The following is a 22,463-nucleotide window of genomic DNA, read 5'->3' as shown; positions in this document are numbered from 1 at the left end:
TTTGTTGATTTTCTGCTTTTCTTGGAAGATCCACTGTGATTTTGACTTCTTGTATTTTGCATAGAGGATCAACATCGTGACATAACATTTTTTTTCTTTTCTATGCTGGTACTGGGGCTTAAACTCTGTTTCACATAACTGTCCCTTAGCGTTTTCACTCAATACTGACACTCTACCACATGAGCCACACTCTATCTGGCTTGTTGTTGCTAATTATAGATAAGAGTTCTCCAGAACTTTCCTGCATAGGCTGGCTTTGAACCATGATTCACAGATCTCAGCTACCTGAGTAGCTAGATTAAAGGCATGAGTCAAGTTGTACCAAGATAAACATTCCAAGTGCAGAATCACTGATCACTGATGAGGAAATGAAGAACTAGCCCACCAAGCTTTGTTGATTTTCTGCTTTTCTTGGAAGATCCACTGTGATTTTGACTTCTTGTATTTTGCATAGAGGATCAACATCGTGACATAACATTTTTTTTCTTTTCTATGCTGGTACTGGGGCTTAAACTCTGTTTCACATAACTGTCCCTTAGCGTTTTCACTCAATACTGACACTCTACCACATGAGCCACACTCTATCTGGCTTGTTGTTGCTAATTATAGATAAGAGTTCTCCAGAACTTTCCTGCATAGGCTGGCTTTGAACCATGATTCACAGATCTCAGCTACCTGAGTAGCTAGATTAAAGGCATGAGTCACCAAGGCCTTGCATTTTTTTAAAGACTTATTTTACAAACTGTTGATTGTCCTGACTCTGCCTCTGCAGTGCTGGGATGGCAGGTATATGTCACCAGGTCCTGGCAGGTATATGTCACCAGGTCCTGGCAGGTATATGTCACCAGGTCCGGCACCATTGTGGCATACTCAGTACAGGATTATCATCATTTGGAAAGAGCCACAGCAATCTACTCAGATGAGTTTCATGAATTTGGAGTTAGGACAAATGAATCCATTCACACAGCTTCCTTTTCTTTCTTTCATTCTTTCTTCCTTCCTTTTTTTCTTCCTTCCTTCCTTCCTCTCTCCCTCCCTTCCTCCCTCCCTCCCTTCCTTTCTTCCTTCCTTTCCTTTTCTTTTCCTGGCAGTCCTGGGGCTTGAACTCAGGACCTGGACACTGTCCTTGAGCTTCTTTGTGCTTAAGGCTAGCACTCTACAACTTGAGCCACAGCACCACTTCTGGCTTTTTCTAAGTTATTTATTGGAGATAAAAGTCTCATAGACTTTCCTGCTTAGGCTGGCTTTAAACTGCAATCCTCAGATCTCAGCCTCCAGAGTAGATAACATTACAGTCATGAGTCCCAAGAAACCAATAACACAGGTTTCTTGTCCTATTATTCCTGGGCCAGTGAGGACTTGGAAACATAATCCTGTCATAGCCAGTGCGGTCCCCTTTCTCCTCTACCTTTGGCTTTCGTTAGCCTTGCAGTATGGCTGTGTCTGCAATGAAAGGTGAACAAGTCAATCAAGTATCAACCATATAGATATTAAAGAAGAGGGGCAATCTTTTTGCATAATTAATTTCACTTTAACTGGTTATCATACAGAAATTGGCACTAATCTTCAACATCTACTGATGTCCTATGGTAGCTACTTGCATCATTACAATGAGGACATGTAGGGGTGGAGATGGAGCTCAGTGGTCGGGCACCCAACATATCCAGACCCTGGGTTCCATCTCCAGCATCCCACATCCATTTTCTAGCCTATAGGAAGTTTTGGAAGATATCTTCTCCTGATGCATACTGGCCCTTAGTATATGGCTGGTACTGGTGTCCTCAACTTTGTGATACAAGGTCGAAGGGAAGAGAACATGGTCTCAACAGAAAGGAAGTCTAACACGATCTCTCACTCATTTACTTAGAAAGTGAATATGTATATTCAAGTGAAGCAGGAAGAAATTAATTGCTGTTTTACCAGTTTGCTGTCTTTTTCTAATCTCATCACCCTAGCTGAACTCCTAGATGATGTTTTATTCATGCTTTTTAGGAGACATGGATTCTTAATCCCACTGCATTCCTGCAGTTGTTCTAAAATTGCCTGAAAAAAAATTGCTGTAATAGTTTTTGCTCACTGGGCAGTAGAGGGGGACACTCTCCAATTTACTCGGAGGCCAATGTCAAAACAGAGAGAAATACAGTTGTATTTTTTAATTTTGCTTATTTGCCTCATGAAAGTAAGCCTTCTGGTTCCTTCAAAAATATTTGTATTAGCATATATTAGTTTTACAAGGCACTTCCTTGTAAAACATACATGCATACAATGTTCCCAGATCAAATCACCCCTTTCCTCCCTCCTTCATTCCTCCTGTACCCCTCCTCCCCCAGCTGTGGTTTGACCAGTCCTAGTAGGTATGGCAATGGAGCTGGCTTAAATATTATTGGGATAAGGTGCACTATTTGAACTGCAAAAATATGTGTTTATTTGTTCTAACTCCAAGCTTCTGAATTACTCTTTTTGGTGCAGACAGAGCTCAAGATGGCTGTAGCGCTGAGTTTGATGTGCTTTTATTCAGGATACAAAAAGTTCTAGGTAAGCCATCCACTCCCCAAAAGCTGGTTGCTCTTGGAGTAAGTAGTCTGAAGCTGATCCTTTACTTGTGTTAGTGCTAAAGGCTCACCAGTACTCCTTCCCTGTTATGCAAATATAAGGAAGCAGGCTGGAGGTGTGGTTCACTGTAAAGCCTGCCTAGAAGGCCCAGAATTCAAACCCCAGGATACACCCTCCCCCCCAAAAAAAACCAGCAGACAAGCATTATTATTATGTATGTTGTCTCTAGGCTTCCTTTCATTATCATAAACTGAACTGGTTTCCTGTAGAGCTTTATTTACAATGATTCAGAAAATTCTAAATGTCAATTTTCTGGGAAAACTTCTCTTTTTTGGGGGGGTCCAGTCGTTGGGCCTGAACTCTGGGCCTGGGCAGTGTCCCTCCACTCTTCAGCTCAAGGCTAGCGCTCTACCACTTGAGCCACAGTGCCACTTCCAGCTTTTTTCTTTTTGCTTATGTGGTGCTGAGGAATTGAACCCAGGGCCTCGGGCGTGCAAGGCAAGTGCTCTACCACTGAGCCACCTTCCCAGCCCCTGGGAAAACTTTTTGAACCATCCAATTGGCCTCTGGTTGATTTCTAATCTTTTGGAGAAATCCCAGCATCTTATGAAGGTTGAAAGTGTAGAATTAAACAGAAGAGGAAATGAGCTCCCTGTATATCCTCTTGTTTGGGAGGACACACACATCTTGACAGGGAGCTGGGCACAGATGCATCATGTCTGTACTGCTAGCTACTCAGGAGCCTGAGATCTGAGGATTTCAGTTTGAAGCCAGCCTGGCCAGAAAAGTCCCTGAGACATTCTTGAATGTTCCCCAATTAACAACCATAAAACCAGAAGTTATGCTGTGGCTCAAAGTGGTAGAGTCCTAGCCTTGAATGAAAAAGCTCAGGGACAGTGCCCAGGCCTTTAGTTCAAAACCTGTGACTGAATGAAGAACAAACAAAAAATCATGGCCAGGTGCCAGTGGCTCATGCCTGTAATCCTAGCTACTCAGGAGGCTGAGATCTGAATATCATGGTTCAAAGTTAGCTGGGACAATAAAGTGTGAGACTCGATTCTCCATTTAATTACTAAAAAAGCTGGAAGTGGTAGAACAGAACATTACTCTTGAGTACACACACACACACACACACACACACACACACACACACACATACACACACACACACACACACACACACACTCACATACACAAAAAGCTCAGGATCAGCATCTGAGTTCTTGGTTCAAGCCCCAGGATTGGCACTGGAAAGAAAAAAAGAAAAAAGCTGACTCTTGCTTGGATTGTGGAAAATTTTTTTAGGTTGGAATTGTCTATAACTCAGGCATGCAACCTAACTGTCACATGTTCTGTTTTTCAGTTTGTTGTTGAAACACAAAACTATTTAAAGTACATATGGCATCATAGGAGACAAATCAATTTTTCTTTCAGCACTGTATCAGTGGTCAGCTAATTAGAAATTCCCATTTTTAAATGTTAAGCTTTAGAATACAGACTTTTTCATGTATTTAAAGGCTTGTTTATCACAAAATAGAAATCTGATATTCTGATAAAATACTCATGTTCATCTCTGTGTACTTTCTGGTCCAGAAGATGTTGCCTATGGGTGGACCCTCTGAATCAGCCAATTCTGAAATTCGATAAACTTTTTCCTCCTGTTTTTTGTTTTTGTCGGTCCTGGGGCTTGAACTCTGGGCTTGGGCATTGTCTCTGAGCTCTTCAGCTCAAGGCGAATGCTCTACTGCTTGAGCCACAGCAGCGCTTTCAGTTTTCTAGTGGCTTATTGGAAATAAGAGTCTCATGGACTTTCCTGCCCAGGCTGGCTTTGAACTGTGATCCTCAGCTCTCAGCCTCCTGAGTAGCTATTACCTCCTGTTTTTTTACACCTGACACAGCTAGTGATTCTATGGATCATATTAAAACCACATGTACCCTACACAGTCATTACCACTTTGTATTGATTTTTATCGGCAGATAAAAACTAAGCAACATGCTTAGTTACTACAAAATGTCAGCACCTTCTTTCTAGTTCTTTCAGTACTATCCTTGATTCTCCTAGTTCTGTTTACAATCACATTCAAATCCCTTTCTCTGATGTAATGAGATAAACTAGGGTGGTAAGATGGGAGGAGGGGAAAGAAAAAAAAAAAGGGGGCTGGGAAGGTGGCTCAGTGGTAGAGCGCATGCCTTGCATGCCAGAGGCCCTGGGTTCGATTCCTCAGCACCACATAAGCAAAAAGAAAAAAGCCGGAAGTGGCGCTGTGGCTCAAGTGGTAGAGCACTAGCCTTGAGCTGAAGAGCGGAGGGACAGTGCCCAGGCCCAGAGTTCAGGCCCCATGACCAGACCCCCCCCCCCAAAAAAAGAAAAGGAAAATGAAAGATATGCATTGGTGATCAAGCCTGTAATCCTATCTACTCAGGCTGAGATCTGAGGATCATGGTTTGAAGCCAGCCCAGGCAGGAAAGTCTGTAAGAATCATATCTCTAATTAACCACCAAAAAGCCAGAAATAGATCCATGGATTAAGTGGTTTAGAGCACCAGTCTTGAGTGAAAAAGCTGAGGCACAGTGCTCAGGCCCTGAGTTCAAGGTCCAGTACTGGCACAAAAGAAAGAGCCGGGTGCTGGTGGCTCCCACCTGTAATCCTAGCTACTCAGGAGGCTGAGATCTGAGGATCGCGGTTCAAAGCCAGCCTGGTCAGGAGAGACTGTGAGACTCCTATCTCCAATAAACCACTAGAAAACCGGAAGTGGCGCTGTAGCTCAAGTGGTAGAGTGCTCGCCTTGAGCTGAAGAGCTGAGGGACAGGGCCCAAGCCCAGAATTCAAGCCCCACGACCGACAAAAAAAAAAAAAAAAAAAGAATCTCATGGAGAGCTGGGAAGGTGGCTCAGTGGTAGAGTGCTTGCCTTACATGCCTGAGGCCCTGGGTTTGATTCCTCAGCACCACATAAGCAAAAAGAAAAAAGCCAGAAGTGGCGCTGTGGCTCAAGTGGTAGAGCGTTAGCCTTGAGCTGAAGAGCTGAGGGACAGCGCCCAAGCCCAGAGTTCAGGCCCAAAGACTGGACACCCCCCCCCCGAAAAAAAAAAAAAAAAGAATCTCATGGACTTTCTGCCCCACGCAGGCTTTTAAAACCCCAAATCTTCAGATCTCAGCCTCTTGAGTAGCTAGGATTACAGGTATGAGTCATCAGAACCTGGCTGCTTTCCAAATCTTTTAAATCAAGCCTTCATTCAGTTCAGTGGTCAACTAATTAACATTACTATAATCTCTGGCTTGATTGGAAGGAAATGTATTACATAGTTAATGATGATAAAATACATTCATGTTATAGGATACTTAAAATTTTCTATCTGTGTAATCGACAAGGTTATTGATATATAAGTATAAAACTGGAGTTCTAAACTGGGGGCCCACCTCCTGGCTCATGCCTATAATTTGAGCTACCCTGGAGCTGAGATGAAAGGATTCCTGTTGGAAGCCAGCCAGGGAAGACAAATCTGAGAAACTTATCTCCAATTAACTAGCAAGAATCCTGAACTGGTTACTTGGCTTAGTAGTTAGGTGCAAAAAGCCAAGCAAGAGTGCAAGGCCCTGGGTTCAAGACCTAGTTCCCAATCCAAGCTCCAGTACACTCATAAGTAAGCAAAAAACAAGGGGCTGGGAATGTGGCTTAGTTACCACTAAGTGCTTTCCTAGCATGTATGAAGCTCTGGGTTCCATTCCTCAGTACCACATGAACAGAAAAAGCAGAAGTGGCGATTTGGCTCAAGTGGTAGAGCGCTAAACGTGAGCAAAAGAAACTCAGGGACAGTGCCCAGACCTTGAGTTCAAGCCCCAAGACGGGCAAAAACAAAACAAACAAAACAAAAACAAAGAAAAAAAAGAATTCTAGCCTGGAGCTTTGTGCAAATCATAACCCCCATCTGTCTCTCTCCCTATTTTTCTACCTCTAAGTTAAAGAATACCAAGGCAATGTCTAAGTTTACTTTCAATTTTGTAAATCTGTTTTAATTATTATTATAAAGGTGATATACAGATATAAAGTCATATTTTAAATTTTAACATTCCTTGTGGCCTAAAAATAAAGGGCTATGTCTTTGAAATTTATGAAAATATATACCCGCTGTCTTAGATCTACAAATTCTTGCTGTGTACTTTCATACATATGACATATGACATGACAGTTCTACACTGTTATTCCTTGCAGAAGTGTTATATATTGCTAGTTTTTTTATTATCTTTATGTATATATATATATTATTTTTTTTTCCTCTGGTCCTGGAGCTGAACTTGAACTGAGGGCCTGAACACTGTCCTTGAGCTTCTTTTGCTCTAGCAAGCATGCTACCACTAAGCCACATTCCCAGCCCTCTTTATAATTTTTATTAGCACATATTAGTTGCGCAAAGGGGCTTTGTGATATTTCCATACATGCATACAATGTATCTTGATCAAACTCACCATCTCTCTCTCTCCTTTCCTTACTTTCGCCTCTCCTCTTAGAACAATTGCAACGGTTTTCAGTTTTATTCTCTTACAGGCAAATAAAGTACTTTTTTTTTTAACCTCACTCACCCTGTCAGTCCTCCCCACTTCCAATGGTATATATTAACCCTCCCAAAGTTAATAGATCTAATACATTGATATTTAGATGTCACAGTGCAATAGGGAAGATGTGAAAAAGAGTTTCAATATATATTTTGAATGATCTGACCTAGGTCAGGAACACTCATGGTACAGGCTCCATTTTATATGCAATATGTCATTAAAAAATTGCTTTTTTTTTTTTGTGAATGCTGGCCTCACACATGCTAAGCATGTATTCAACCGAGCCTAAACTGTAGCCCACACTGTGGTATCTGAAGAAAAGCTTGGCAGGGTGGCCTAGGAATCTGCAAAGATTCTGGAAAAGTCTACAGGAAAACTCCCTGAACCAAATACACTCCTCCAATAGAGGCTGTAAAAAAAAAAAACAATAAAAATGAATGCAAGGCTAAATTCACAACTAGCTCCCTTTGCCAAAAAAATGATCCATTGGCACCGCCTATTTATAAGGTTGGGCTGACTGAAGCAGGGCTACTTGTGGGGAGTGTAACTGGAAAGACAGGGAGAATCAAGAATTGGACTCTGCAGCCTTCTTATAAGCTCATCATCTGTTACTGAAGTCCCCTAGTGGCTAGCAAGAAGGGCCAACCTGTACAAGTTTGACAGTAAAAGTGAGAGACCTCCAGAGGAAGAGGTGGTAGCTCAGCCCCGCATCTGCCCTGTATCAGTCCAGTTTAGGATCCCCTCCCCTCCCTCCCCTCCCCTCCAGTCTTCTCTCTTCTCCCCTCTTCCCCTTTTCTCCCCTCCCCCCATCAGCAGGAAGCTGTAGTGATAAATGGATTATAAAGAACTAGGAGCCAGGACTATGCAGATGATGGTGAGCTCGGAGAGGAAGAAATAAATCCCTCTAAAATCTTTATAACTTTAGTAAGAGGCCTATCTTTCTTGGTAAGTCAACTTTTATTTATTTATTTTTGTGTCAGTAGTAGGTCCTGAACTCAGGGCCTGGGGTGCTGACCTTTAACTTTTTTCTCAAGGCCGGCACTCAAATTTAAGCCACAGCTCCATTTCCAGATTTTTAATGGTTAATTGGAGATTAAAATGAACGGACTTTAGACTTTATTGTGTAGGCTGTGGCTTCAAGCCTGATTCTCAAGTCTCAGCCTCCTGAGTAGCTGGGATTATAGGCATAAACCAGTTGGTGCCCAACTGGTAAGTCACTTTTAAATATGAGGATTTATTTGTCAGAAAGAAAGGGGATTTAAAAAAATGGAATGCTATCTTTTTGGCCAGGATATTTTTTTTTAAATTTAATTTGTGAACATACTGTACAGAGGGGTTACAATTACATGGGCAGGATAATGCGTACATTTCTTACCAAGCATTGCAGCCTCCTCCTTTGTTTACCCTTCACATCCCTTCCCAGCCTCCCCCTTCCCCCCCAATCCCAATCCTTCTCCTTCCCCCCCTTCCCCCCCCACCAAAGTTGTAAAGTTCGTTTTCTACATGACAACTTGTACTTCTCATTGTTGCAACAGGTCCACCTGTATTGGCCAGGATATTTTTTAAACGCTACTGTCTGCATAGGAGACCGTGTCTCCCACATTTCCCCTCTGAACACAAAACAAAACCTGTAAAGTCGTCTTCTTCTCCAGGAGACACAAGGGACATTGTCATCCTACCTTTGGCCCCATAGATCGTGTACAGGACGTTCGAACAGAGAGCCCAGGTGGGGTGGGGGTGGGCTGACGTATGTAGCCAGCAGCCTAAAGACACCTGGGCGTGGAACAGAACTGTGCCCCACGACCACATCTCATCTCCTTTGGCGTTTTTGTTTTTTTAACTCAACACCTCATCACTTTCATTCAAAATTAAAAGAAACGACAAGCAACCCGTTCAGCTTAGTTAGGGGTAATAGAATAACAAGGTGGTGTCACTGACTCCCACCCTCCTTGTTCCTGTTCTCGGCAAACAGAGATGCACGTGTCGGTGCGAAAGGAGGATCTTCTTCCCCGGCCGAGCCCCTTCTCCCGGCTTCCTGGCGGGGGAGCAGCACCTGGCAGGTGGTGGGCTTGGACTGCGGTGGGGGGTCCGGGCAATCAGCCCTCGACCACACGGAGTGCCGGAGGCTCTGCGCGGGGGTGCGGACCGCGGGGCTCCGTCGCGGGGGCGGGGAAGGCGCCCCCTCCCGCGACTTGACCGCAGCCCCTCGGGCTGGACCGACCTCCGCGGGAGGAAAACACGCTGCACAAACAAACCCACAGACTTTTCCACGTTGTCCGGCAAAGACAGCGTGGGAGGCACCAAGAGGGGGCGACCGAGTGGAATTCGGCGAGGCCCACACCGCGCCCCGGCGCCCCGTCCAGGCTCGGGGCAAAGTGGGCGGCACATTCGCTTTCCGTTCCCCTCGGTCTAGGCGAATATTCGGGCTTTGCTCCTCGGTAGTAAACAAAAAGTGTGGCCGCTGCCTCCTCCACGCTGGTTTGCCTCCTAGCAATCCAAACACTGAGAGGGCGAGAGACTCCCAGAAACACTCGAGAATCACCAGGAAAGAATGAGCGATCAGAAAAAAAAAAGTGTGCGTGCAGAAGAGACAAAAAAAAAAAAGAGAAAAACACCCCACTACCCCCCCCCCTCACCCAGGTCACCGCTTATTGGCTATCTGGGCAGCGGTACAGAGCGCCTATTGGTCAACGCAATGTCAGTCCGGGGCCGGCCGGCGGGCCCGCGTCGCCGCGGGTGTGTGGAGGGGGGCAGGGGGGCAGCAGATCCCGTAAGTCGGGGCCGCGTAGTTGTTGCAGCCGCCGCCGCCGCCACATTCAACAGGCAGCTGCGCTGCGATCGCGCGGCCGCTGAGCCCCGAGCAGCCGGCGCCATCCGTCCGAGTCGGCGCAGCGAACCCGGAGGTTCGTGGATGTTGATGGAGCCGCGAAGTTAAGTTCTGGGCTCGTCCTTCCACTCCGCCGAGCCTGCTGCTGCTGACCTGCGTCCGCTCGCGGCACCCGTCTGGGCTCCCCTCCAAATCTCGGACCGCCTCAGCCACCCCTTCCCCTCCACCCATCTCTTTTCGGGCTGCTGCGCCCCCGTCTTGGCTCTCTGGCGGCTGGGGGGAGGGGCGGGGTCACCATGGCCGAAGCGCCCCAGGTGGTGGAGATCGACCCGGACTTCGAGCCGCTGTCCCGGCCGCGCTCGTGCACCTGGCCGCTGCCCAGGCCGGAGTTTAGCCAGTCCAACTCGGCCACCTCCAGTCCGGCGCCGTCGGGCGGGGCGGCCGCCAACCCGGACGCCCCAGCGGGCTTGCCGTCGGCTTCCGCGGCCGCTGTCAGCCCCGACTTCATGAGCAACCTGAGCTTGCTGGAGGAGAGCGAGGACTTCCCGCAGGCGCCCGGCTCCGTGGCGGCCGCCGCTGTCTCCCTCCGGGGCTTGTGCGGGGACTTCCGGGGACCGGAGGCGGGCTGCCTGCACTCGGCGCCGCCACAGCCCCCACTGCCCGGGCCGCTGCCTCAGCACCCGCCCGTGCCACCCGCCGCCGGGCCACTCGCGGGACAGCCGCGCAAGGGCAGTTGGGGGAACCTGTGGCCATCGAGAGCTCGGCCGAGAAGAGACTCACGCTGTCGCAGATCTACGAGTGGATGGTCAAGAGCGTGCCCTATTTCAAGGATAAGGGCGACAGCAACAGTTCGGCGGGCTGGAAGGTGAGTGGCCCCGGGGACGCGCGGTGGGGCGGGCGAGGGGCGGCTATGCAGGTGTGTCCCGCCTGGCCGTGCAAGGCCAGGGAGCAGCGTCTGCGGGGACAGCGGCGTGAAGTGGCCGGAGTGCGGGACGTGCCCGGATTAGGCGGGACACTGGACTACGGGTGTGTGTGTGTGTGTGTGTGTGTGTGTGTGTGTGTGTGTGTGTGTGTGTGTGTGTGTGTGTGTTCGCGCGCGCGCAGAGGAGTTAAAGTGGGACTGGGAAAAGGGCTTTTTTTTTTTTTTGGCCCAGACCGTCCCCCAACAAAGTTAGGGGACATCAGTGAGGACAGCAAAGTTTGCCAGGTTAAAAAAAATTGAGGGGTTCATTCGGAGAGGGTGGCCTTTCCCTCCCGGACCACCGATGGTGCGTTCCTCCCCAGCCTGAGACATGGAGCCCTTTCTGCCGCGCCAGGTCCACAAGGGCTTAATGAAGGGCCTCGAAGACCCTCCACCTGCAGCATGAGCCCCACAGGTGGAGGGACAGGCCGGCGGCGTCACGTGACGGCTGGGGGACGGTCTGGGCCAGCCGTGCAGGTTCTAGAGGATGATGTACATTTTGCTTTGGTTTGTTTCCCACCCCCAAGTGGCCAGGTGTGCCAAACTCAAGGTGAGCTTCTCAGACCCGTGCTGAAAGGATGACCAATGCCTGCCCAACGCCGGTGCCTGGTCCATCTGGGCGACCATTCTTCCAAGTCCTTGGAAATGAACCTCCTTTAGCATGCTGGACTGTGCCTTACTTTAAAGGTAAAGGTAATGTTTGGGGGTTATTTGTAGTTTTGCTTCTCAAATGGCATTGTCAAGGTATTTTTCTTAAACTGGGAATATGCTTTCATTTTCTTTTCAAGAATTTTGTAGTAAAAAAGTCTTTAAGGTTATATCCTATCATTAGGTCCTTGATCTGCTTGATTTTTTTTTTAATGGTCGGTCGTGGGGCTTGAACTCTGGCCTGGCCTGGGCACTGACCCTCAGGTCTTCAGCTCAAAGCTAGTGCTCTATCACTTGAACCACAGATCCACTCCCGGTTTTCTAGTGGTTTATTGGAGATTAGAGTCTCATGGACTTTCCTGCCCCGGCTGGCTTTGAACTGCCATCCTCAGATCTCAACCTCCTGAGTAGTTAGGATTACAGGTGTGAGCCACTGGCGCCCGGCCACTGATTCTTTTTAAGAAATGAAAATATAATTGTATTTAAGACTTTGCTTAAGAGAGCCCTGAGTGCTCTGAATTAAGTTAGGACTGTGTCAGGAATTAGAGGACCTGCCTAAGCTCCCCAAAGCCCTGAAGCCCTTCCTTCCTTAGTAAGGCTTTGGGAGGGAAGGGACTGCCTTTGTTAAATGAGTTGGTGTTTCTGGTGTAATGAAAGTCAGTTGGTTCGAATTACAAAACAGCAAGTAAGTTTTCAGTTTGACTAAAAGGATAATTTTTTTTTTCTTTTTTGATCATGGGGCCAAACTCTGTGCCTGCTATACCTCAGCTCTTCAGCTCAGAGCTAGCGCTCTACCACTTGAGCAACAGTGCTACTTCTGGCTTCTTCTGCTTATGTGGTGCTGAGGAATTGAACCTAGGGCCTCAGACATGCAAGGCAAGGACTCTACCACTGAGCTACCTTCCTAGCCCCTAAAAGGATATTTTAAGAAGAAACAGCCTGAACCATTCAAACTCATAACTAGTCTTCTGGTTAGAGCTTTCATAAAAATGAGTTACTTGTTAAAACCAAGTTTCACTCTCAGCTCATATGGGTTCCCTCTACCTAGAACATGCATAAATGGGATAATTTTTTATGTATTTTTTTTATTGTGAAAATACTGTACAGAGGAGTTACAATTACATGGGCAAGATAATGAGTACATTTCTTATCAAGCATTGTAGCCTCCTCCTTTGTTTCCCCTTCCCATCCCTTCCCATCCTCCCCCTGCCCCTCCAATCCTCCCTGCCCCCCTCACCCCCCCATGAAAGTTGTAAATTTCATTTTCTTTTTTTTATTGTGAAAATACTGTACAGAGGGGTTACAATTACATGGGCAAAATATTGAGTATATTTCTTATCAAGCATTGTAGCCTCCTCCTTTGTTTCCCCTTCCCATCTCTTCCCATCCTCCCCCTGCCCCCACCCCAATCCTCCCTGCTCCCCCCCCCCAGCACCAAAGTTGTAAAGTTCGTTTTCGACATAAGCATTTGTACATCTCATTGTTGCAATGGATCGGCCTGTATCCCTATTTAAACGACTTGTTTTTCCCCTTCCCCTCCACAAATTATACCGACATCAAATACAATGAAAGCAGGGGTTATACTGTGGGGGAGGGACATACAAAGCAACAAAGAAATAATCTTATAAATGTGTTAGAAACAATCACATGAAAGGAAAAAAACATTTGAATACATATCTTAGGGTTCATTTCCCTAACATCCACTTATCTGACCTTTTCTGCTTGACTCAGACATATATTAGATATTGCAAATAAGGGAAACCATGGGACCTATGTTTCTTTGAGCCTGGCTTACTTCACTTAATATAATTTTTTCCAAGTCTTTCCATTTCCTAACAAATGTCATTCTTTCTGATGGAGGCATAGAATTCCATTGTGTATATATACCACATTTTCTTGATCCATTCATCTTTGGAGGGACATCTGGGTTGGTTTCATATCTTAGCTATAGTAAATAGTGCTGCAATAAACATAGTCGTGCTGGTAGCTTTAGTGTGGTCTTGTTTGTAAACATTTGGGTAAATGCCCAAAAGTGGGATTGCTGGGTCATAGGGGAGCTCTATGTGGAGTCTTTTGAGGAACCTCCATACTGCTTTCCAAAGTTGTTGAACAAGTTTACACTCCCACCAACAATGCAGTAAGTTTCCCTTGTGTCCACATCCCCTCCAGCATCTGTTGTTATTAGAGTTCTTGATTTTAGCCATTCTAACTGGGGTGAGCTGGTATCTCAATGTTGTTTTGATTTGCATTTCTTTTATGGCTAGGGAGGTTGAGCATTTCTTCATGTGTCTGTTGGCCATCCTTCTTTCCTCTTCAGAGAAGTTTCTCTTTAAGTCTTTAGCCCACTTATTTATTGGGCTGTTGTTTCTTTGAGGATTTGTTGTTGGGGGATTTAATTTTTTGAGTTCCAAGAATATTTTAGATATGAGACCCTTGTCTGTTGTATGGCTAGTGAAGATCTTCTCCCAATCCATGGGCTTTCTATTGATCTTGCTAGCTATGTCCTTTGCCATGCAGAAGCTCTACAATTTCAGCAATCCCAATAAATGGGATAATTTTTTACTGTGACTTTTAACAAAAAAAAAAATAATCAAGTTCTAAAATCCAATCCAAACTTAACTGCTTTAAGGATTGAGGATGGGGGAGGAGGAAGGCTGCTTTGAAACAGAATATTACCTGTGATTTAGTACAGGGAATTAGACTGAATCTTTACAATTAAACACACTTTCTTGTGCTCAACTTCCCGAGGACTGCCTGAGTGTTTATTTGGGAGTCATTTGCATAGGATGGAGTAGTTGGAAAGCAGTGTCTAAAAACTCTTCTAATGTAATTCCTTACATAGTTAAGCAATGAGGGATGTATCTTCTACAATTCATGTTTGTAGGCCTGTGTTTGCACTTGTTTTAATATTGGTAGAATTATAAGTTGCACACAAAGTGGAACCTCAGACCTGGAAAACTCGGAATGTTTTAAATCTAACTCAGTGTTAGATTTCCATGACTTGTTTTGTCACATGGAAAGCTTTCTAAAACTTGAGAAGTAGTATTGTGCACTCCGATTTTTTAAAAAAATTAAATGGCAGATTGGAGTCGATGCTTGCTTTTTGTTTTGGTATCATTTGGATTTGGGCCACTTAGTCAAAAAGAATGCCTTGATTATAACAGTTAAGACTTTTAGACTATTTTATTATGAGGTAGTGCAGGTGTTCTTTAATTTGGAATAAAGTTGCCTTAATTTGGTCACTGCAGTGCATTTTATGTTTACAAATTTCATGATACTGGGCTTTTAATCTGCAGATGAGTAGCCATACTGGGTTCGTTTTTTTTTTTTTTTTTGGTACACAATCACTTTTGGCTTAACACAGTCATGCAGAGATTCCTTTATAGGACAGAGGTATCTTTTCTACTAATAATTTGTCCCAGAAATTGCCTTAAAGACAACCATTTATATAGTCAGGTAAAAAATTCAATATAATATTTTGGGAAGAGAGAATGAAGAAAATTAAAGATGGATGGGGGTGGGGGTTATGCAGGGAAGCAAGTGTGATGTGATATCTTGTTAAATAAAGGTTGAAAGTTACCTGAGTTGCTGTGAACATGTCCTATGGCTGAAAGTTTTTGTTGGAAACTTTTGGTATATGCTTGTAATCTCAACACTCAGAGAGGTAAGGCCAGAGGATGGTGTTTGAGGCTAGCCAGGACTACAGAGTGAGTTCTGGTTGATTTTAAAAAAAAAAGACGGGCTGGGAAGGTGGCTCAGTGGTAGAGCTCTTGCCTTGCATGCCTGAGGCCCTGGGTTCGATTCCTCAGCACCACATAAACAAAAAGAAAAAAAGCCAGAAGTGGCGCTGTGGCTCAAGTGGTAGAGCTGAGGGACAGCCTTGGGCTGAAGAGCTGAGGGACAGCGCCCAGGCCCAGAGTTCAGGACCCCCCCCCCAAAAAAAAAAAAAAAGAAAAAAGACACTAGATGTGAATACTTCAAAATATTTTACCTACGTGTGTGTGTGTGTGTATGTATGTGTGCGCACGAGTCAATACTGGGGCTTGAACTCAAGACTTTGCATTCTCCAGTGGTTTTCCAGCTCACAGCTGGTACTTTATTGCTGGTGAGCCATACCTAGTCTAGATGGATTTTTTTTCTGGTTAACTGGAGATGGAGTCTTATAGATTTTTCTACATGGCTTTACTTTGAACAGATATTCTCCAGGCCTCACTCTCTGGGGTAGGTTGGATTACAAATACCTAGTCTTATACCATAGCTTTGTATCAAATTTTGGCTGGGAGATGGTGGGAGGGGTAACTGTAAGCTTGTTTTCTTTTTTGAGGGAGTGGGGTGGGAGTGGAGGAGGGTCAGAGTCTTGCTGTATAGCCCAGGCTGGTATCAAACTTCCTTTTGGGGAGGGTGGGGGGGGGGGGCGGGGAAGGGACTGTTGGTTGTGGGACCAGTTCAGACCCTAGGCTCTGTCCTGGAGCGTCTTTGGCTCAAGTCTAGCACTCTGCCACTTGAGCCACAGTGCCACTTCTGGTTCTTGAGTGGTCAATTGGAGATGCTCTCATCTCATGGGGACTTTTCTGCCCAGGCTGGCTTCGAACCATGATTCTCAGATCTCAGCCTCCTGAGTAGCTAGGATTACAGCCATGAGCCATGGGCATCTGGCTTGGGTCTCCAACTAGTGCTGCTTAGTGCTAGAGTTACAGGTGAGCATATGCCCCCTTTTCCACTTTGTTTGTTTAAGTGACAACTAATTGAATACTGAAAGGGAAGGCATTTTCATCTTCATGTAGTCAGAGTTGCCTGGAGCCTATAAGTTGCTAGCAGACAACAATGTCACAAAAATATCTTCTATGAAGTGGGACTGAGGGCAAAGAATACTCAGTGGTCCAAGAATGTTTGGTAGGCCACACATGTTTTTCCTGTCCTTGTGCATCTAACTTCATTTGGCTCCTCAACAACAGTTTTTTTGTTTAGACTTTTTTTTTGGTTCCGGTCATGGGGCCTGAACTCTGGGCCTGGGGGCTGTCCCTCAGCTCTTCTTCAGCTCAAGGCTAGCGCTCTACCACTTGAGCCACAGTGCCACTTCTGGCTTTTTTTTTTTTTTTTAATTTTTATTGTAAAGATGCTATACAGAGGGTTACAGTTACATGAGTGAGGTAATGAGTACACTTCCTATTGAACATTGTTACCCCCTCCATTGTTTTCACCCTACCATACCTTCCCTCCCTACCTTCCCCGAGGTTCTTTTTTTTTTTTTTTTGATTGTGATTAAGTGATTACATAATTTCCCGAATTTCACAGTATTGTGGAATAATGATGCTCATTTAAAGTCACAAGTTCATTCTAACTTTCCTGGAGCAAATTGTCTATCACAGTCTATAACATATAACGGTGTTCACATTTTATACACCATACATGTGATCAGCAGCATGGGGATATTTAGTAGTGGTTCGACCAGATGAGTGGGAGTTCTTTGTTTCTTAAGTCCTGTTAGTTTTGTTGTTATCACCTAACATTTTGTATTTAGCATCCACTTATCAGGGAGACCATGTACCGTTGGTCTCTTTGCTCTTGGCTTACCTCGCTCAACATGATTCCTTCAAGCTCCATCCATTTCCCTGCAAATGCCATTATTTTGTCATTTCTAATGGTTGCATAATATTCCATTGTGTATAGATACCACAGTTTTTGGATCCATTCATCTGTGGTGGGGCATCTGGGTTGTTTCCAAATCCTAGCTATTGTGAACAGTCCGGCTTTTTTCTTTTTTCTTATGTAGTGCTGAGGAATCGAACCCAGGGAGGGCCTCATGCATGCAAGGCAAGCACTCTACCACTGAGCCACCTTCCCAGCCCCTTTGTTTAGACTTTCTAAGAGAGCGGCTCAGTATTTGCCTGGAATTTCTTTGGGAGAGCCTGAACTATTTGCATTTTTCTGGAGCACTCTGCCCTTGGAAAGTACCCAGGACACTGGCATCATGGGAATTTAGCTGGCTATCTTTCTATAGCTTTGGGGCTTCCAGGAATCCTTTTTGAAGGCAGTGTAAACCTCATAGTGATTGGGCAGAGCAGAGTTTTCATTTGGAAGGAAGACAGGGATTTGTCCCTTTTTTTCCCTACAGCTGAAGACTCAACTTGTCTTTCATAGCAACAAACTGTGGAGACTTGCCCCAACTCCCAGGACTTCCCTTAGTGCCAGATAAGTACCTTTTTGTGTGTGTATATGTGTTGGCACTGGGGGGGTTGAACTCAGGACCTTGTGCCTTTGACTTGACTTTTTCACTCAGTGATCGTGCTGTATCACTGAAGCACCACACCTTCACTTCCATCTTTTTGCTGGTTAATTGAGATAAGAGTCTTAGATTTGTCTGTGTACCAGGATCCTTACATCTCAGCCTTGTAAGTAGCTATGCTTTCAGGAAAGAGCCACCAGCACTCAGCAGTAAATATTTTTCTTGGTGCATGCAGAGTTCTGAAGTTGGTGTTATTCCTCTATTGTGAAGTAGAACACCAAGATGGACTTTGAAAAATGTTTATTTTGGTGTCTCTGAGCGTGAAGGCTTGTTTTCTGATGGGCAATTACATACAAACACATTTAGGTGGGAAAGAGCTCTGCTGACAAGGACTAACAAAAATCAATTCAGTGGCCAGAAATGCTTGGCAGAAAAAAATTGTTATTTGCCTTCTAAGGAATACATGAAACATGAAAATGCACTTCTGTATATGAGTAATTTTTATGGTTCAGTCTTTTAAGAAAATACAACACTGGCATCGCTGTTTATGCCAATCAGGTGTGTGTAGTTTATGAGCTTTTGACTTTACTGCAAACATTGAGTCTTGACTTGAGCCAACACCTGAAAGTAGGAAAGCAGACTTTTTTTGGGGGGAGGTGCTCGGGGGGATCATGGAGATCAAACCCATGATGTTATTCTTGCTAGAAAGTGCTTTGTCACTGAGCATCATCCTGGCCCCAGGCTTTTGATATTAAGCCTAATGCAGTTGGAAAGCTAAATCTCCAAGTCAGTTTCATGTCATTTAAACAAGTTGTACCTTAACACATTACTTATGTAACAGCTAAGTTTAGCAGTGTGTAGTAGTGTATTCCTGTAATCTAAGCACTTGGAAAACTGAAGCAGTTGAATTAATGCCAGCTTTTGCTATATAGCAAAATTCTGTTTTTTAAAAAAAGGTGTCTATATATGTGTGTGTAGAGTGGTGTGCAAATTTTTATGTGTTCTTTATTTCGGTACATATTAATTATAGGGGAAAGGAATTGAGTCAGTACTATGCCTGTGATTAGCTTCTGTAGACCTAGTCCAGTCTTGGTTCTGGTGACTGCTAAAGTGGCACTGTGGTCAGTAATCACTAGGTCTGGAGGGAGGTGCAGATTGTGGGAATGGGAAATGAGTCTCAGCTTTCCCTTTTGGCACCTTTGAGATATCTTTTCTCATCTTGTACCTGCTGTCGTGGTCCTTCCCTTATTCAGTCTGCCTCTGTTCACTTATTTTTCTTTGGCTTGTTTGCAGTTGTAAGTATATCTCTGGGTTAATTGTAGATTGTTGTTCCCCAGTTTTATTCTACCTCCCTGTGCTCTTGTTAGTAGAAGGGCACCTGGGCCTCACATAAGACATGTTTAAATCTAAACATACTGTAATCCCCCTTACTTCAGATATGGTTCCCATCCTCAGTCCCCAGTTGAGTCAAAGGTCTGGTTAGTCCCTGCCCTAGTTTTCACCCCTGGTTTTCACTTCTAGCACTTAGTTTGTTACTGCCCCTGAGTTTGTTAATGCTACCTTCTCAGGGTTTCTTGAGACTTCCTAGCCCTTAGCTGGGAATTCCCTAGCCCTTAGCCATTCCTCTAGGCTAAATTATGTATTTCAGGCATAGGCCCTACTATTCCCAAAAATTGGGGTCATCTCGTTGCCCCTACTGGAAATTGTGTACATTTTCCTTAGTCTGCAAGGTCAAATTAGTTCTTCAAGTTCTAACCTTGGCTGTCTTGCTTAGAGACGTTTTTTCTTCTCTGAGAGAATGCCTGGTAGTCTCTTACTTCACACTGATGTATATTATAATTTAGCTGTAACATGTTTGTTTTGGCTTCTTACTTAAATTATAAATATATGGTTAGGAAAAAAACTGTACTTGAAAACTGGTTCTTCCTTGTCCCCCTCCCTCCCTTTTTACCCTTTTCCTTCCCTTCCTCCCATTACCCATCTCTTTTGATCTCTGTCTTTTTTCAGTCTTTGCTAGGTAGACGAAACTATATGACCTCAAACTTGTCATACTCCTGTCTTAGCCTCCAAAATGCTGGAATTTTAGGTATATACCACCAAATTTGGTTTATATTTCAGCTTCCTGTATATTAAGAATTATCAGAGTCTTAAGTTGTGTGAAATTAGTTTTAAGTAGTATTATAAGCAAGGATCTGTGATGATTTAATTTCAATAGTTGATCAAAGTATCTTTTGTTAAGTGGTTATTATTAACAGAGTGTACTTGTTGCTTTTGAAAGATTTAAAACTATGACTCCAGTGTAGATCTGGACACACCAAACAAAAAAAGAAAACAAAGCCCCCCAAAAGAACCACCAAAAAAAAACTATGATACACAGCAGAAAGGATTAAGTAGCTTAGAGAAGGATAAAGTTCTGTGTTGGTCATTGAACTGGGCCTTAAAAGGAGAAGAATCCCCCTTCCCCACCCTATGCAAAAGTTCAACCTTTTGGCAACAATGAAATAATTTTACAGTTATCCAAATACCTAGTGGTTTCAGTAAATTCTGTCATGTTTCTGAATTTGCACTTGAACTTCTTTTCATCAGTTTATCTCATGTGGGGCATTCAGGCATGAAAATAGGGGAAATATCTATTTCTCTGAATGGTGGTTGTGTAGATTTCACACTAAGGCTGACAGAAGGATTTTTGTTGTCATTTGAGCTACCACTATACATGTAGCACATTGTTATAGATGAATATTGTATAATATTGCTATAGACCAAATTTTTCTATCAGATTATATCTTTGCTTTTATAATAAGAGGAATTGTTGAAATTGGGTTGCAATTTCAGTTTTCCAAATTAAACACTATTCCTTTGATTTGTACCTCTGGGGACCAAATCCACACCTAAGCAAGTACTCCACTATTGACCTACATCTTTGGCTCTAAACCTAACTGCATACATTTATGGTCCTGTATAAATACAGAGATCCATGGAATGGACTCCAGTGTAAGTTAGTATGCTTCATTTGATTTTTGTTTTGTGCCAGTCCAGGGGCTTTTGTTCTCAAGGTTAGTGCTCACCCACCTGAGCCACAGCTCCATGAATGGCTTTTTTGGTGCTTAATTGGAGATAAGAGTCTCATGAACTTTCCTGCCTATGCTGGCTTGGAACCTTGATAATCCTCATATTTTAGCTTTCTGAGTAGCTAGGATTATAGGTGTGAGCCTCCATGCCTAGCTGATTGTGTGTGTGTGTGTGTGTGTGTGTGTGTGTGTGTGTGTGTGTGTGTGTGTACACATGCATGGGTGCTAATATGTGTCCTGCTGGGAGTGGGAGACTTACTAGACCTAAATGCCCAACTACTGTGAGGTTTTATTAGATGTGTGTGCTACCCTTCACATGGAGAAAATAACTTTCAGAACACCCCAGACATCACACATGCATAAATGTTAATGATGCCAGGCTAATAAATCAACAGAGAAAGAATAGGTTATTATTAGCCAATATAATTTTATAGAAATGATAATAGTATTACTAGATCTGGCGAAGTTCAAAGTTATGTCCCATCTGTTTTTTTTGTTTTTTCCACTCTGAAAGTGGAGAGACCCCATATAAAACATCATCTTTTACCTTGTGTTTCATCTTGGTTCTGATTGGGAGGGAAAAGTATAGGATCTTATTTCCTCAGGGAGGAGAGATAGAAGTGAATTGATTCAAATATCCCTGTCACTTCTGACTTTGTCAGGTAGGTTCTTCCCTGGGTTCAGAGGAGAGTGCTACCTCTGGTGTTGGGTCTCATGACCCCCTTACAGACCCCTTCATTTGTAAACTGCTATTGTCTCCAGAAGTCTTATCGAGACTAATTGTATAGATTTTTTTTTTTTTTTGCCAGTCCTGGGGCTTGAACTCAGGGGCTGGGCACTGTCCCTGAGCTTCTCTTTTGCTCAAGGCCAGCGCTCTACCATTTGAGCCACAGTGGCACTTCTGGCTTTTTCTGTATACTTGGTTCTGAGAAATAGAACCCAGGGCTTCATGCATGGAAGGCAAGCACTGTACCACCAAGCCACATTCCCAGCCCATGTATAGTTCTTTGAGATCTAGAAAGATCTCAGCTCAGCGCTAGTGGCTTTTACCTGTAATCCTAGCTACTCAGGAAGGTGAGAATTGAGGATTGTGGTTCAGAGCTAACCTGGGAAGGAAAGTCTGTGAGAATCTTACTAATTAACCACCAGAAAAGCCAGAAGTAGTACTGTGAAAGTGGTAGAGTGTTAGTCTTGAGTGTAAAAGTTCTCAGGGATAGCACCCAGGCCCTGAGTTCAAGCCCCTTGACTGATCAAAAAAAGAAAATCTCCTTTTCTGCCTTGATGTTTTAATTAGTGTCATTCTTGGTATGACTTAACTTACAGTTCCTGTCATTAGGGTGACATACCCTGTGATCTTCACTTCAATGGAGACATTGCCCAGCTGCTATGTGATCACAGTGAAGCTGAGTGGAGGGTAGGAGGAGAGGGGTAGGTAGCCCATTTCTCCTTGTGTTCTCTTTTCTTTGATGAAAGACATAATGGCTCAGGAGGTTTTTCTCAGTTACTGTTCCTCACCAATCTGGAAAATAGGTCATGCTTTTGCAAATCTCTGCTTTTATTATACCAGAAATTTGATAAGTATCTCTTTTTGTCAGTTGTGAGGCTTGAACTCAGGGCCTGGGCACTC

The 22,463-nt window shown here is 44.3% G+C and overlaps 1 pseudogene; it reads left to right on the top strand.

The window, feature by feature from the left end:
* The first annotated feature begins 9,903 nt into the window (after window positions 1-9,903).
* LOC138814100 (forkhead box protein O1-like) lies at window positions 9,904-22,216 on the top strand (annotated as a pseudogene).
* The last annotated feature ends 247 nt before the right edge of the window (window positions 22,217-22,463 follow it).

This window comes from Dipodomys merriami, unplaced genomic scaffold (genome assembly GCF_024711535.1).
Source record: "Dipodomys merriami isolate MVZ:Mamm:240054 unplaced genomic scaffold, mDipMer1.0.p SCAF_6, whole genome shotgun sequence".
Taxonomy (NCBI): domain Eukaryota; kingdom Metazoa; phylum Chordata; class Mammalia; order Rodentia; family Heteromyidae; genus Dipodomys; species Dipodomys merriami.
Note: the sequence above shows the minus strand (reverse complement) of the source record. Positions and strands in the feature narration are given on the sequence as shown.